The 13,100-nt window shown below is 43.1% G+C and overlaps 1 protein-coding gene across 1 annotated transcript in view; it reads right to left on the reverse strand.

Annotated features, from left to right (window-relative positions):
- Window positions 1-13,100, reverse strand: part of STX1B (syntaxin 1B) — a 395,893-nt gene that overhangs the window by 3,380 nt on the left and 379,413 nt on the right. The window lies entirely within an intron of this gene.

Consider the following 13,100-nt stretch of genomic DNA (forward strand, 5'->3'; position numbering starts at 1 on the left):
TGTGTATTTTACCAAAGGTACTTCCAGGCGTGGAACTTTCAGAGAATATTTGTCTTTGATCTGAAACACCACTGATGCTCTTGTAAGGTGGCGCCCCCTACTCAACTGCCTCCGCACACTAGTGACTCTGTACTGCAACCCGCAAATGCGGCCAAACATAATGGAATGCCGCAGCAAGTCATCCAGGAGAGACTTATACCTTCTAAGGACCCAATGTCGTTGCAGACTTCCTCCCAGCGGGTCCTTGTACATGAAGGGGAAACACATTACTTAGGGGTAAGGAGGGTAGGCCGAGAGCCAGGCAAAGGCAGCCAAAACTTTCTTTCTCACAGTCAGACTCACAGTATTTTACCGGGTAGAGACGAATGAAAAAGTCAATTAAACCAGTCTGACTTCCCTTAGAGGGAGGATAAGGATTTGCTATCTCTAAAGCAAAGACTTATCACTAGGAGGAACCAAGGGAGGAGGAGGGATGCCAGAAGGTTTTGCCGGGCTGGAATCAACAACTTTGGCGAGGGCCCCACAGGATGAGGACTTGTTACAAAGTGTAGAAAAATTAAATTCATCAAAAGACAAAGGGCCAGATGTATGATCCTATTTTGCATGCGCAAACGGGTTTGCAACCCGTTTGCGCATGCAAAATGTGAAAGGGCTATGTACAATTCCTAAATAGCGAGTTGCAATTTATTTGCCACTCGCTATTTAGGAATTACGAGTCGCTATTAGGAAGGGGTGTTCCCTTCCTAATAGGGATTGCTACTCCATGCATGAATGTTTTGGGACCATCCATTGCCATTAACGGTGTTAGCATCATTCAATAATAGGGTAGGTTCCTGCTACAATCTGTAAACAAACATTGTGGCACTAGTGGGAGACCTGGAAATGAGTGTGGTCTGTCCTGCTTTCTGACAAACCTGGTGATGTTCATGGGGTATGCAAGCCAGTGTGTTCCTCAGGGTATTGAATCTGATCATGCCTCTTCAGGGCTGGCTATATTGAACAGTAGAGAGGGTCTCCTATTCCCAGTCAGCCATTCAATAAACTTTAGTCGATTTTATGTTTTAAAACCATAAACGTGCTCAGTAAAAATGTCATTGTATACTCAATTAAACATACAGACATATTACATACAAACATTTGCTAAAATAGAATTGATAAAATACTCAAATCATGTATAAAAGTCAACGCATGGGTATCCTACAGTCTATTAAGCCATCTAGGTCTTTAGGGAACCCAGCAGGGGCGGCTCTTGCTCAGGAACTGAGGAGTATCACCCCGATGGCTGCGAGTGCAGCCGGCAACCACAAATAAACAAAATGGCATACCAATGCCATTTTATTTTTTTGCCACCGCACTGGCTCGCGCTGTGTACAGTGTGAGGGTGGCGGGTGGAGCTGAATCCTGCAAATGCAGGATTACAGCACTGATCTACAGTGTGCATGACAGATTGTCTGGCTGTATTGCAATAGCTAGCCCGACATGTGCACTGTAGACCCAGCAATCCAAAGGTTGTCTAACAGTCTGGGGATTACTGGCATAGGCCCCACATCAAAATGGGCGCTGGGTGAGCCTGCTCCGACCAATCCTGGAGCAGCTTTCACAGCATGAAAGCAGCTCCAGGATTGGTTGCGGTTGCGTTCCATGAGCACCTTTGCACTCCACCATTTTTTTAAAGCTAGCCACCGCTGGAAGCCAGCATTAGTCACATATGCCTTTTTTATGCGTATTACCTCCCGTCCAAACCCTTTGCCACAAAATAATTGGATGAAGCCATATAAGCTCTTCTATAAATGCCATGCCCAATTCTATGTAGCACATCAAGGACAAACTGCTAGAGGGCGGCTGACAGCAATCTCCTTAGACATGCATTTTCATAAAACTGGAACTTGGCAGCACTAGCATGCCCCCAAATGCTTGCCCGATAAATTGCGCTCAATTTCGCTTCATCCCCAGTTTGGAAAAGAAGGTAACAAATGCAGTTGTGGCCTTCACAAATTGATTGCTTCTGATGCTAACTTGCTGTTTCCAAATGACAGCTGCATCATAAAGTGCTCCCAAATAGGAGAATATGCTTATCTGTTTTAACTGTACATCCTTTACCATAAAGCAGTAACGTGTGGGCGAGTTTGTCCGTAGATTATAAAAGAGACTTATTCAGATTGACTCTAAGGTCCAAATGACCTAAGAACATCACAAAGGTGGCCAATAATAGCTCAAGGGCTTTTGATGTGAATGACATCGTCTGCATATAGGAGGGCAAGGAAAGGGTGATGCCTGATTTGGGCATGTCCATGCACCTATTCAGGAAACACCCTCTGCAAACTATTATAGATAGTAAAGAGAATAGGTTCATGGGCACAACCTTGACTTAACGCCCCTGGCTGTATAGAACTCATATGAACATTCTCCACCAAAAGCTTTACCTCACCCAGCATTATTCTCGGTGTAAGTATCCCTCATTAACTTTATATATATATATAATATTTTTTTGGGGAGGGGGGAGGTTTATATAGCACAAACTAGACCCAAAGGGATCAGAGTGCTTTACATGAGTGCTTTAGTGGAGAAGTGTTGCTCAATGGTTAGAGCGGCAGACCCTGATGCAGAGGTCTGGCCCGGGACCAGGGTTCAATTCCCGCCTCGGCGGGTCTTTGGCTCAATTTCCTTGGACCTGATAATTCTCGCCTCGGTGCCTATTCTAATCATGGTCCCACTCTGCAACTCTGGGCAATAGCTTGCTTAATCTCCACAATGGCCCCAACAGCGCTGGGATGCCTGGCATTCCATTGCTTAATCTCCACAATGGCCCCAACAGCGCTGGGATGCCTGGCTTCACGTTGGGGGTGCCCAGGAGTGGACATTTCATAGGGCAAAGCCAGGAAGGGTTCCACAGCAGTATGTGTACAGTGCCAGGAAACCCCAGTTGGGGTATAAATGCGCTTTACAAGTACAAATTCATTTAATTTCATGAGCACCAGTTGCGTTACAGATGGACGCATTAATTTTTTGTTAGGAACGGGGAAATTAAGTGATTTGCCCAGAATCACAGGATAATGACTGTTCCTGCCGAGACTCGAATGTGGTTCTCCAGCTTCGGTGTCGATCGCTCTAGCCATTAGGCCACATCCTTTCCATATGTCCTCCATCAAGCGCCATCATTTGCTGTGGAATACGTAACCAAAGGAGCTTGACAAATCCATGAGTGTTCAGTATAGAGCATTCTTTTTTGATGTTGTATACTTATTAATCAGTAAGGACAAGTGGTGGCACTGCTCAAGAGTGCCAGTTTCAACTGCCTCCTCAATGGCCTTTATTGAATATCATCCACATTGTGATGTTCCTCAGCCCACTGTTCCAGCTTGGCTAACAGTATTCTTTCCATGACCTTGACCAAAGCATCAAGTAGGGAAATCTGGCGCTAGCATCTGGGGTCACCCATGGGCCAGGATGGCTACTTTCACGGACGAGGCCGCAACCTTTCTAAAATACGGGTGATTCATTCTTTGCCAGAAAGTCAAATTGTCCTTATTCTTGCTACCCACCACTTAAGACTCCTATGCCTCATCCTTAAAAAATGTTCTTCATTTGATTTGGACGGGCTTTATATCTAATTCTGAATTCCGCAATCTTGGCCTGAGATCTGTTGTGTTTTTAGGGCAGCCTTTAAGGCTGTGTGGGCCTTTTAGCAGTTATGATCAAGCCAGCCTTTCAACTTTGAACCCCTTCCAGTGGGTAACCTTATAAGTTCCCCCTTAATATGTCACAATATTTCTGTAAAGGCCCTCTTAATTTCCAAATCTCCTGCATTCTCATCCAGACACATTTTTAGATGAGATTTAGTAGCTCCAGTTATCTTGGTTTAAACCGAACCCACCTGGGTTAACCCGATCCCACCTTATATGTGGGCCATTATTTCTAATCACCTTTATCTCACTTACTAAATGTGAGGGCTTGGACAATTTTCTCCATAAAGCAGTTCCTGTCTCCATGCTTTGTGAATTATGGTCACTTAAGCAATTTGTGTGTGTCTGGAAGTTGTGAACAGATGGGGCCAGGCTGTCAGTCACTAACATATAGTCCATAGTGCTCCCTTCTCTACCAGTATGTGTGTGGCAGAATTGAGCAGTGGGGACACTCACTTCATTTGCATAAACGAAATTATACTTGGCAAGTAAATGATTAATCAAATTACTGTAACCATCATGTATGAAGTGTGTCTGTCCATTAATTTCTATGCCACAACATCTGCATACTTCTCTGGTTGATAGTCGACACAGGTGTGGGTGTCGAAGGGCCCTCCCCAAAGCACATATAATTCATTACTTTCTTAAGTTTCAGTGGGTCTGGATCATTATTCAACCTGTATACATTATCTGATTTCCTTGCATTGAACACATTGTTATAAAAGTTTACAAATCCCAGGCAATAACCCCAGGGTCTCTCTAAGTAGATGACTTGATAGGGTGACTAGCCAGATAATGTAAATACCCTCCCTTGTACCAAGGGAGAAATATGAATCAACTGTCCACCTTTAGATCTGCCCGAACTGGAGCATATAGCTGTCAAATGATAGGTCATATAACCATTAATGTGCAAGCTTTCAATTGCCCAGGAGGTGATATAACCATTAATGTGCACGCTTGCAGTTGCCCAGGAGGTGATATAATCATTACTATGCAAGCTTTCAGTTGCCCAAGAGGTTATATAACCATTAATGTGCATTGTTTCAATTACCCAGGAGGTGATATAACCATTAATGTGCAAGCTTTCAATTGCCCAGGAGGTGATATAACCATTAATGTGCAAGCTTTCAGTTGTCCAGGAGGTGATATAACCATTAATGGGCACGCTTTCAATTGCCCAGGAGGTGATACAACCATTAATGTGCAAGCTTTCAGTTGTCCAGGAGGTGATATAACCATTAGCGTGCAAGCTTTCAGGTGCCCAGGAGGTTGTAAAACCATTACTATGCAAGCTTTCAGTTGCCCAGGAGGTGATATAACCATTAAAGTGCAAGCTTTCAGTGGCCAAGGAGGTCGTATAACCATTAATGTGCAAGCTTTCAGTTGTGCAGGAGGTGATATAACCATTAATGTGCAAGCTTCCAATTTCCCAGGAGGTGATATAACCATTAATGTGCAAGCTTTCAGTTGTCCAGGAGGTGATATAACCATTAGTGTGCAAGCTTTCTGGTGCCCAGGAGGTTGTAAAACCATTACTATGCAAGCTTTCAGTTGCCCAGGAGGTGATATAAACATTAATGTGCAAGCTTTCAGTGACCAAGGAGGTCGTATAACCATTACTATGCAAGCTTTCAGTTGCCCAAGAGGTCATATAAGTTGTCCAGGAGGTTTTAATAAACTGCTTTGGAAGAACTTTGCCTCAGTGCGTGCTTGGGCAGAAAGGTTCGTAAGGCTGACCATAGCATGAGAAACTTTGGAAAATGCATCACGTTGCAGGAGGATGTTTAATGGATGAATTAAGAAGTTTCTGACAATTTAGTATCAAACCAAGAGGATAAAAAACAGATGAGTTTTAAAGAAATAGATGCAAATGCACCCTTTGAAAAAAAGCTGTCGCCACTGATTTGGGGCAAAAGAAATGCCCCAATTGTTGATCAAGCTTTCAATTGCCCACATTTCCTGAAAGCAGAAGACAGTGTACCTTGCAATATACTTTCCCACAATCTTCATTGTTCAGTTTGTTTTTTAGGCCCACCACATTCCAGTACAAAAAACACAGCACAGCCTGCAAATGCTCAACTGAGGTCCCCGCCCCTATATCACAGATCAGGCCGGCCCCTTCTGCGATGCGAGCCTCAGTTAAAACACTATTACTGGGTTTCTCTGAGAGACCCCTCCCTCTTAATGCTACTGTGCTTTCCTCATACACTATTGCAGACAACTTTACATAATTATGAGCTGGCCCTACCACTCGCTTCATTCCTCACACTTGTTTCACTTTGGCATTATCAGATAAATCCGAGTCAGAGAGTCATTCTGGACATTCAGATGGCCTTAGGCAAGAGAAGCGGTTTGCTAGTGGGGCAATTAAACTCTGCCTGGGGATAGTCATGAGTAAAATCTGCTGGTATGTTAAAAACAGAACCCAAAGGGGTCTCTGTTATTTGTGAGGGGTTAGGACTAAAGATCTCAACCTCATTTAAACCATGTCTACCAGATTAGGTGATCTAAAATTCAGGACCACGCAATCCTTCCACACAGGCTTTTTTCTCCACTTGCCACCCAGTTCACTCTATGCACCATTGTTATGTCTTGAAATATTTAGTTGGTATAACCATCCTTTTTCCCCAACCACTGCACACCCTTGTTCTTGAGTTCAATCCAATTCTGTCTGCGATTGTTCAAGGTAGGACATTAGTCAGAATCAACACATTTGGGGTAATCTCAGGGGAAGATTCAGGAAGGGTCTAAATATGGGTCCCTAAGCGGTGCGTTTGCAGATTGGAGGGAGGCCCCAAGTCTTGCACCAGTACCAATAATCTACTTATTAATGACCCCCATGGCACTGGTAAGAAAACTGGCTAGGGTATTAACTGGTGTACCTGTCTTTGTTGCGGCAGAGGCTGTTAATTCCGTCTTGCCCATTTGTGTTACATACAGAGGTGCCAAGAGATGTGGCCCGGCCCAGCCTACTCTGAGCCCGGTCTTCGTTTGGGCAATGGCCAGGGACATCCCGTGCAGCCAGAATCAGGTGAGCTCTATGTAGCGTGTTGATGTGCCGCCTGCTCCACCTGGTGAGCAGCAAAATGGATTCTAGGCTTTAGAGTAGCCCCTGATGTGCTCCAGCGTCCCATATCCTTGGGCCTAATGGAAAATGAACAAAGAATAGATCCCCTAATACCCCCAGCCAGTGGTCGAAGTAGGGGAAAAAAAGTATGGGAACTGTGGGCGGAGATCAGGGGGCGGGAATAAGACTTGGGTCAGTGGGCAGAGTCAGGGGCGTGGCCAGAAAGAGCAAATCATTCTAATTTTTAGTGTTTGTTTGGCATTTCACTACCTAGTTGCAACTTATTAAGTTATTTAATTCAACCAATGGATACACATGTATTTAAGGTTTAATGAGTTATTGACATTAAAATACATTCACAAAGTGGGATTCGTTTCCAATCACAGAATGTCCCAAATACGCTTAAAAATGGAATCACAAGCCATTTGTCTCTGAGCTATGGAGTTTCTGTCATCAGCATGTCTCCCTTTTTTCACAAGAGCTGTTAAAATATTAATGACAAACAATTATTCTACACGTTTATACAAAGCAATATGCATATATATATGTATATATCTATAGTACAAATAAATGCTTTTGTACAGAGGGATATGCTGTATATGTCTGTTTGCTTATGGTGGTTATGGAGGAAGAGTCAATTCTTGTGTTGTTTTCTGAAGCTAAGGTGGCTGTCCATGGATCTTATCTTCCACTTGACAAAACTCCATCCCTCTCTAGGAAGAACATTATTCAACGGAGTTATGAGTACATTTTTATTGTTGCCGAAAATTGTTGGAGGCCAGGAAGGAGGCAGATTGTGATTTTAGAAAAATAATATACTTGCGAACATGACACCCCCACCCGAGTCAGTACCCCCAGGAATGGTGCACTTCTCCACCGATGGAAAACAATCTTGTTCAAAGAAAGACGAGAAAACAAAAGTAGCGCTTCACTTTCAAACTCAGTAAAGTGCTGCTAATGCGTTTGGGTGAATAAAATCAATATGGCCATTTTGACTCCACTCTAATTTTTATTGTATTGTAATTGCATTTATATAGCATGTACTACCCCTGATGAGGCGTCAAAGCACTTTTTAGGTGCGTAGCAAGCTACTCCGGAACCCATAAAGGATTAGTGGTGAATTAGTATAGTTAAATATGAAAGTAATTTGAGTAGTGGATATATTAGTCAGTTTTTTGGATTAAAAAGGATAGTGTAGGGATAGAAAAGGGAGAAAGGTTTGCATTTATATAGCGCTTGCTACCCCTGATGGGGTGTTGAAGCACTTTTTCGGCGAGTGGCATGCTACTCCAGGACCAATAAAGGATTAGTGGTGAATTAGTATAGTGAAAAATGAAATTAATTTGAGTGGTGGATATGTTAGTTTGCTATTTGGATTGAAAAGGATAGTGGAGGGATGGAAGAGGAAAGGATTTAGATATCTTTTTTGTTTTGTTTGGAGCTTGGAATGAGTAAAAGGGAGGTGTAGTGGAAAAAGTCAGAGGGAAAGGTTTAAAAAGGCTTGTTTTGGGGGATCGGAACAGTAAAAGAGGTATAAGATGATGCAAAGAGTAGTAATGCTGCCGAATCCCCTCCACGACTGAGTGCCACACTCGTCTGGAGTAGGAAGCGCTATATAAATGCAGCTACAATTACAATTCTGCAAAGGCCCTGACTGGCCTATTCCTCAGCACTGTCTCCTGTGTGGCAGTCTAATTAATCCCCTAGATAGAGTGCATAATGTGAGAGCAGGCAGGGACGCAGCCATGCCTGATGATCATGCAAGCCTTCCCTGATGTCAGTATCTATGCCGCTAGGAACATAAGCGTGTATGTGTGGGTTCCAACTATAGCAGGACTGCGCTATGGAATGATACTCTGTGTGTGGCCCTGGCATAGGCTGACCAGGCGTCCCAGAATTGCTGGGACAGCCTCGTTTTTTCAACAGCTGTCCCCGTAGATTTCAGCAAATTTGGCCCATTTCCCGGTTTTTAGAGTGGGTCAACTGTAAACAGTGAGAATCGCTTTTTTAGGGGCTCCAGAGCAGGGTTAGTTAGCATCTTTTATAAGTAAGTCATTTAATGAACAGGCATGATCCTGGTTTTAAAAATGACATTCTATATGTCTTCTCAGTGCGTCTTCTGTGCTGCTGAGGGCTGTCATTCTATGCCACTTTGCTGTTATAGAATTGTGGGCCTTCCTCTATTTTTGCGAAATCTCCCAGTTGTGGGGTCCTAAGATATGGTAACCTACTCTGGCAGCATCTTACACCCCCCAGAAGACAATAGCCCCTCTTCGACTGGAAGTGCAAATAGCGGTGGGGTGCAGTGCAGGACTAAAAGGCAGAACAGCTGCTCTGCACAGTCCAGCATGCGTGTGCCTCAAACATTTAGCATGCTTCCTAGCAGGGTATTCTAACCCTTTGAGGCCTGCAGCAGGATGGAGCAGTCTGAAGGTATGTTTATATGTGCAGCCTGTGTTCGTGCACATGTCATGTCCTCTCAATGTACACACCTCATCCCCATAACAAGGTGTTACTTATAGATCGGTAGTTTTCCTTTGTTGTTCATAGCCAGGAATAGACTGCTCTTGACGATCAGTACACTGACTACGCTCCTTTCCACAGGAGAGATTTCTAGTAGACTATATATTTTTTTTATTATTGTATTGGTTATGTCGTTATTTTCCACATTTTGAACCTTTAATTTCTCTCCTTCCCAAGGCTGCACTTTGGAATAGAAAAATGGCCCAAAAAGACGACATTTCCAGAGTGATTTTTCTTTTTGATCCATTTCACGGAGAAACAAATAAAGGAAAGGAGAGGAAAGAGGAAGTAATACCTGTTGTTTGAAGTCAATAAGTGAGGAGGAGCAAGATAGAAAGAGAGGGAGGCAGAGTAAGAAAGTGTGTGGAGGGCAGCTGCTGAGGGCGGTGGGCAGCTGCCAGCAGCAGAGCAGGAGAACTGGACATTGTCCTTGTCTTCTCGGGGCAGGAAGGCAGAAACAGAGTCCTTTTCCTTCTCTGCCTGTTTCGCCTACCCGAACGGCCACAAACGCCAAGCCTTATCTATAGATCTTGGCTATTTCTGGCGTCCAGGTACGCACGTTTAAACTAAAAAAGTAGGGGAACGGAATCTGTTATATGAGAGAAGTAGGGGCACGCCGTGCCCTGCCGTTCCCGCCCACTTCTTTCACTGCCCCCAGCTCAGATCATCGTACTCTCTACAATCGTAACATCTACCGTAGGGGCTCACCCCCTCCCATGATTTACAGCGTATGTAACATCATCTGTTGTCTTCTGAGTGTCAGTGCAGCCCATCCCCATTGCACTCACGCCTGCTGGTTAAGGCAGCTGTGATGTGTCTGATTTCACCCAGGTTACCCGATTTAAGGATACTGAAGGTGTGTGTGTGTGTTTGTGTGCACGCGTGTGTTTGTGTGGTTTTTTTAGGATGGAGAACCCATCATTTAACGTAATGCACATTGAATAAGAAATATGTGGTAGTTCTGAAAAGAGTGATATTGATTCACCATTTTGCATTGCACAATCTGTACCTAATTGAATTGAAGATTGTTGCCTTGACTGAGTTATGGACCTCTTTCACCTTCATTTGAAAAAGAAAACGGCCACAAAAAACAATATTCTTTGATTTAAAAAACTAAAATTAAAATGAGGGCCCTTTACAGGTTGTGAAATGTAATACGCTCCTAAGTTGGTCATTCATTAAGAAATAATAAAAATCATGGTCTGAAAGAAAATAAATCGTGGGTATGCCACTTCAACTACTGACAAGCCATTTAGACTTCTCCCTCAGGTCAGCCTTGACCTCCTCTCCTATTGGCGGATGCCTGCCTTATTATGATAGTCTCACTAGCTTGGAGGTAATCTCTCTGCTACCAGTGCTACCACAGGTGTGGCAGATTCACTGAATGCAGAACAGTAGACTAATGGAGACCATGTTGGTTTGGATCGCTCAACATTATCTGGATGCGGGAGGGAAATGCCTACTGCCCAGTACCGGATTACTAAATAGGCACGGTAGGCACCAGCCTATGGGCACCACTCCTTTTAGGAGCCTGCAACAACGGATCAAAATAATATTGATTTGATTTTGAAAGAAAATTACAATCAAGCTTTCTTAAATTGTTTCTAAAGATAGAAAAAAATTAATCAAATCAAAGAAACGAAAACTTTACATTAAAGACTCTATAGATACAATACTGTATTAATGCAATGCACCCATTGAATATTTAAAGTTTTGTTGTTTTTTTAAAACATTTCTAAATATTTTTTGTTTAGTAACATTAATAATTGTTTATGCTTAGTTTTGTGTAATAAAATTGGTCTTTTATAATTGTGGGTTGGTAAAATTAAAAACATATTAAGAGATGGGAGATAATTTGTGAGGGGGCGACATTTCAACTGCCTAGTGGCTTCCACAGGGTTTAATCGGCACCTTTACAATCATCAGATTGGGTTTGTGTGAGGAAAAGCAGTGCCTTGAAACTATCTATGCTGAGGACCTTCTAGCAGAGTAAAAGCAAACTATCTATGCTGAGGGCCTTCTAGCAGAGTAAAAGGTTGTGGTCATTAAAAAGTGTGGCGTTTGAATGAATTCCACCTTTGTGCATGTCGGAAAAGCGCTGCTCGGTAGAGTGATGGCAGTTACATGTGTTCGTTAGAGGCCACAAGCTCATGAAAAATGGTGGCCATCTTTGTATATGTATACAAATATTAATGCATGCAGTGTATAAGGTATTAGAATTCCAGCGTGCAAATAGACTGGTAAGTGTGGGGAAGAAAACAAGTTACTTACCTGTAACTGTAATTCTCTAGTATTGGACACTTTCATAGATTCACATGCTTGAATCATTCCCCGTCGTCGAGATGGGAGTCCCCGGTATATCAAAAAAGCAATGCTTAAATCAATACAAATCAGAGAAAAAGCCTAGGCCCATTTCAGTTTTGTAATCCATAACTCTTGTTTTGTAAAAGAGACCAAAAATAATCCTCAAACCAATCAGGACCCTTCACCCTCTAGAACACTCCTGAGAGAACATTAGACCTTCAGATTTTCCGAGCACTTGTGCTCCAGATAACCCTGTGCAAAAGTCCAAGGGTGAGCCTCTCAGGAGGGTAGGGAGGGTCGCGTGTGAACCTATGAAAGTTTCCAATACTGGAGAACTACAGTTACAGGTAAGTAACTTGTTTTCTTACTCCAGTATTGGAACTTTCATAGATTCACATGCTTGAATCAGAGTAGCTAGCAGTACGTAGCACATTTTATTCTGCATGAACCTGAACACATGCAATAGTGTGCTTTAAATTGTCCTTTTTTTGGATATTTACAGCTTTACCTGAGAAAACCATCAAACTCCCGATCGTCATATATTCCGTGCTTAACCTCTATAATTGTAAACATCACAGAGAATTGACAGTTCTTTTGGAAACCACAACATTATAAATCCCTACACAATGAGAAATGCATTTATAATAAAATGTGCACATTCTACAAGTAAAAAGGAAGGAGGGAAGAAAGAGAGAGCTCAACGTCACTGGAAAAGGTTTCTCAGCACCGCCTGTCCCACTGCCACATCATTGTCAGCGGCTGCATCCAGTCAGTAATGCCTGGAGAAGGTGTGTGTACTATTCCAGGTAGAAGACCTGCATATATTCTGGATAGGTACTCCAGCAAACAATGCAGTGGATGTAGATACTGCTCTCGTTGAATGAGCACAAACCCGTGCTCCCAAAGTCTTCTCTGCTGCTTGATGGCAATATTGAATTGTACTTGAGATCCATTGAGCAATTCCTCTTTTGGAAAGAGGATAGTCCTGTCTGAGTGCACTGAAGGATACAAAGAGCTGTGATGATTTGCAAAAAGCTTTTGTTCTTTGTAGATAAAATTTCAGACAATGCTGGATATCCAGCGAATGGAGAGCCCTCTCCGCTGCCGTAGTCGGTTGAGGAAAGAATCTCCTTAGGATAAGAGGCTCATTCAAGTGAAAGTCTGATGGTACTTTGGGTATAAACTTTGGATTTGTTCGAAGGACTATCCGATACTCTTTGAAGTGTAGAAAAGGTTCCTGTATGGTCAGGGCTTGAATTTTCCCAACTCTCCTGGCCAATCTGAGCACCTGGAGAAGAGCCACCTTCCAAGACATGAATTTAAGCTCCGCCCTGTGAACGGGTTCAAAGGGATGCTTCATGAGTTGCGATAACACTATATTCAGCTGCCAGAGAGGTGGCGGAGGCTTAACTGGGGGAAAGGTATGAAATAATCCTTTCGTGAACTGTTTTATGATTCTTTCCAACCACAATGATGGTCCTGATGAGGTCCTTCTATAACGGGATATAGCAGCTAGATTCACT

This window comes from Lissotriton helveticus, chromosome 7 (genome assembly GCF_964261635.1).
Source record: "Lissotriton helveticus chromosome 7, aLisHel1.1, whole genome shotgun sequence".
Lineage (NCBI taxonomy): Eukaryota > Metazoa > Chordata > Amphibia > Caudata > Salamandridae > Lissotriton > Lissotriton helveticus.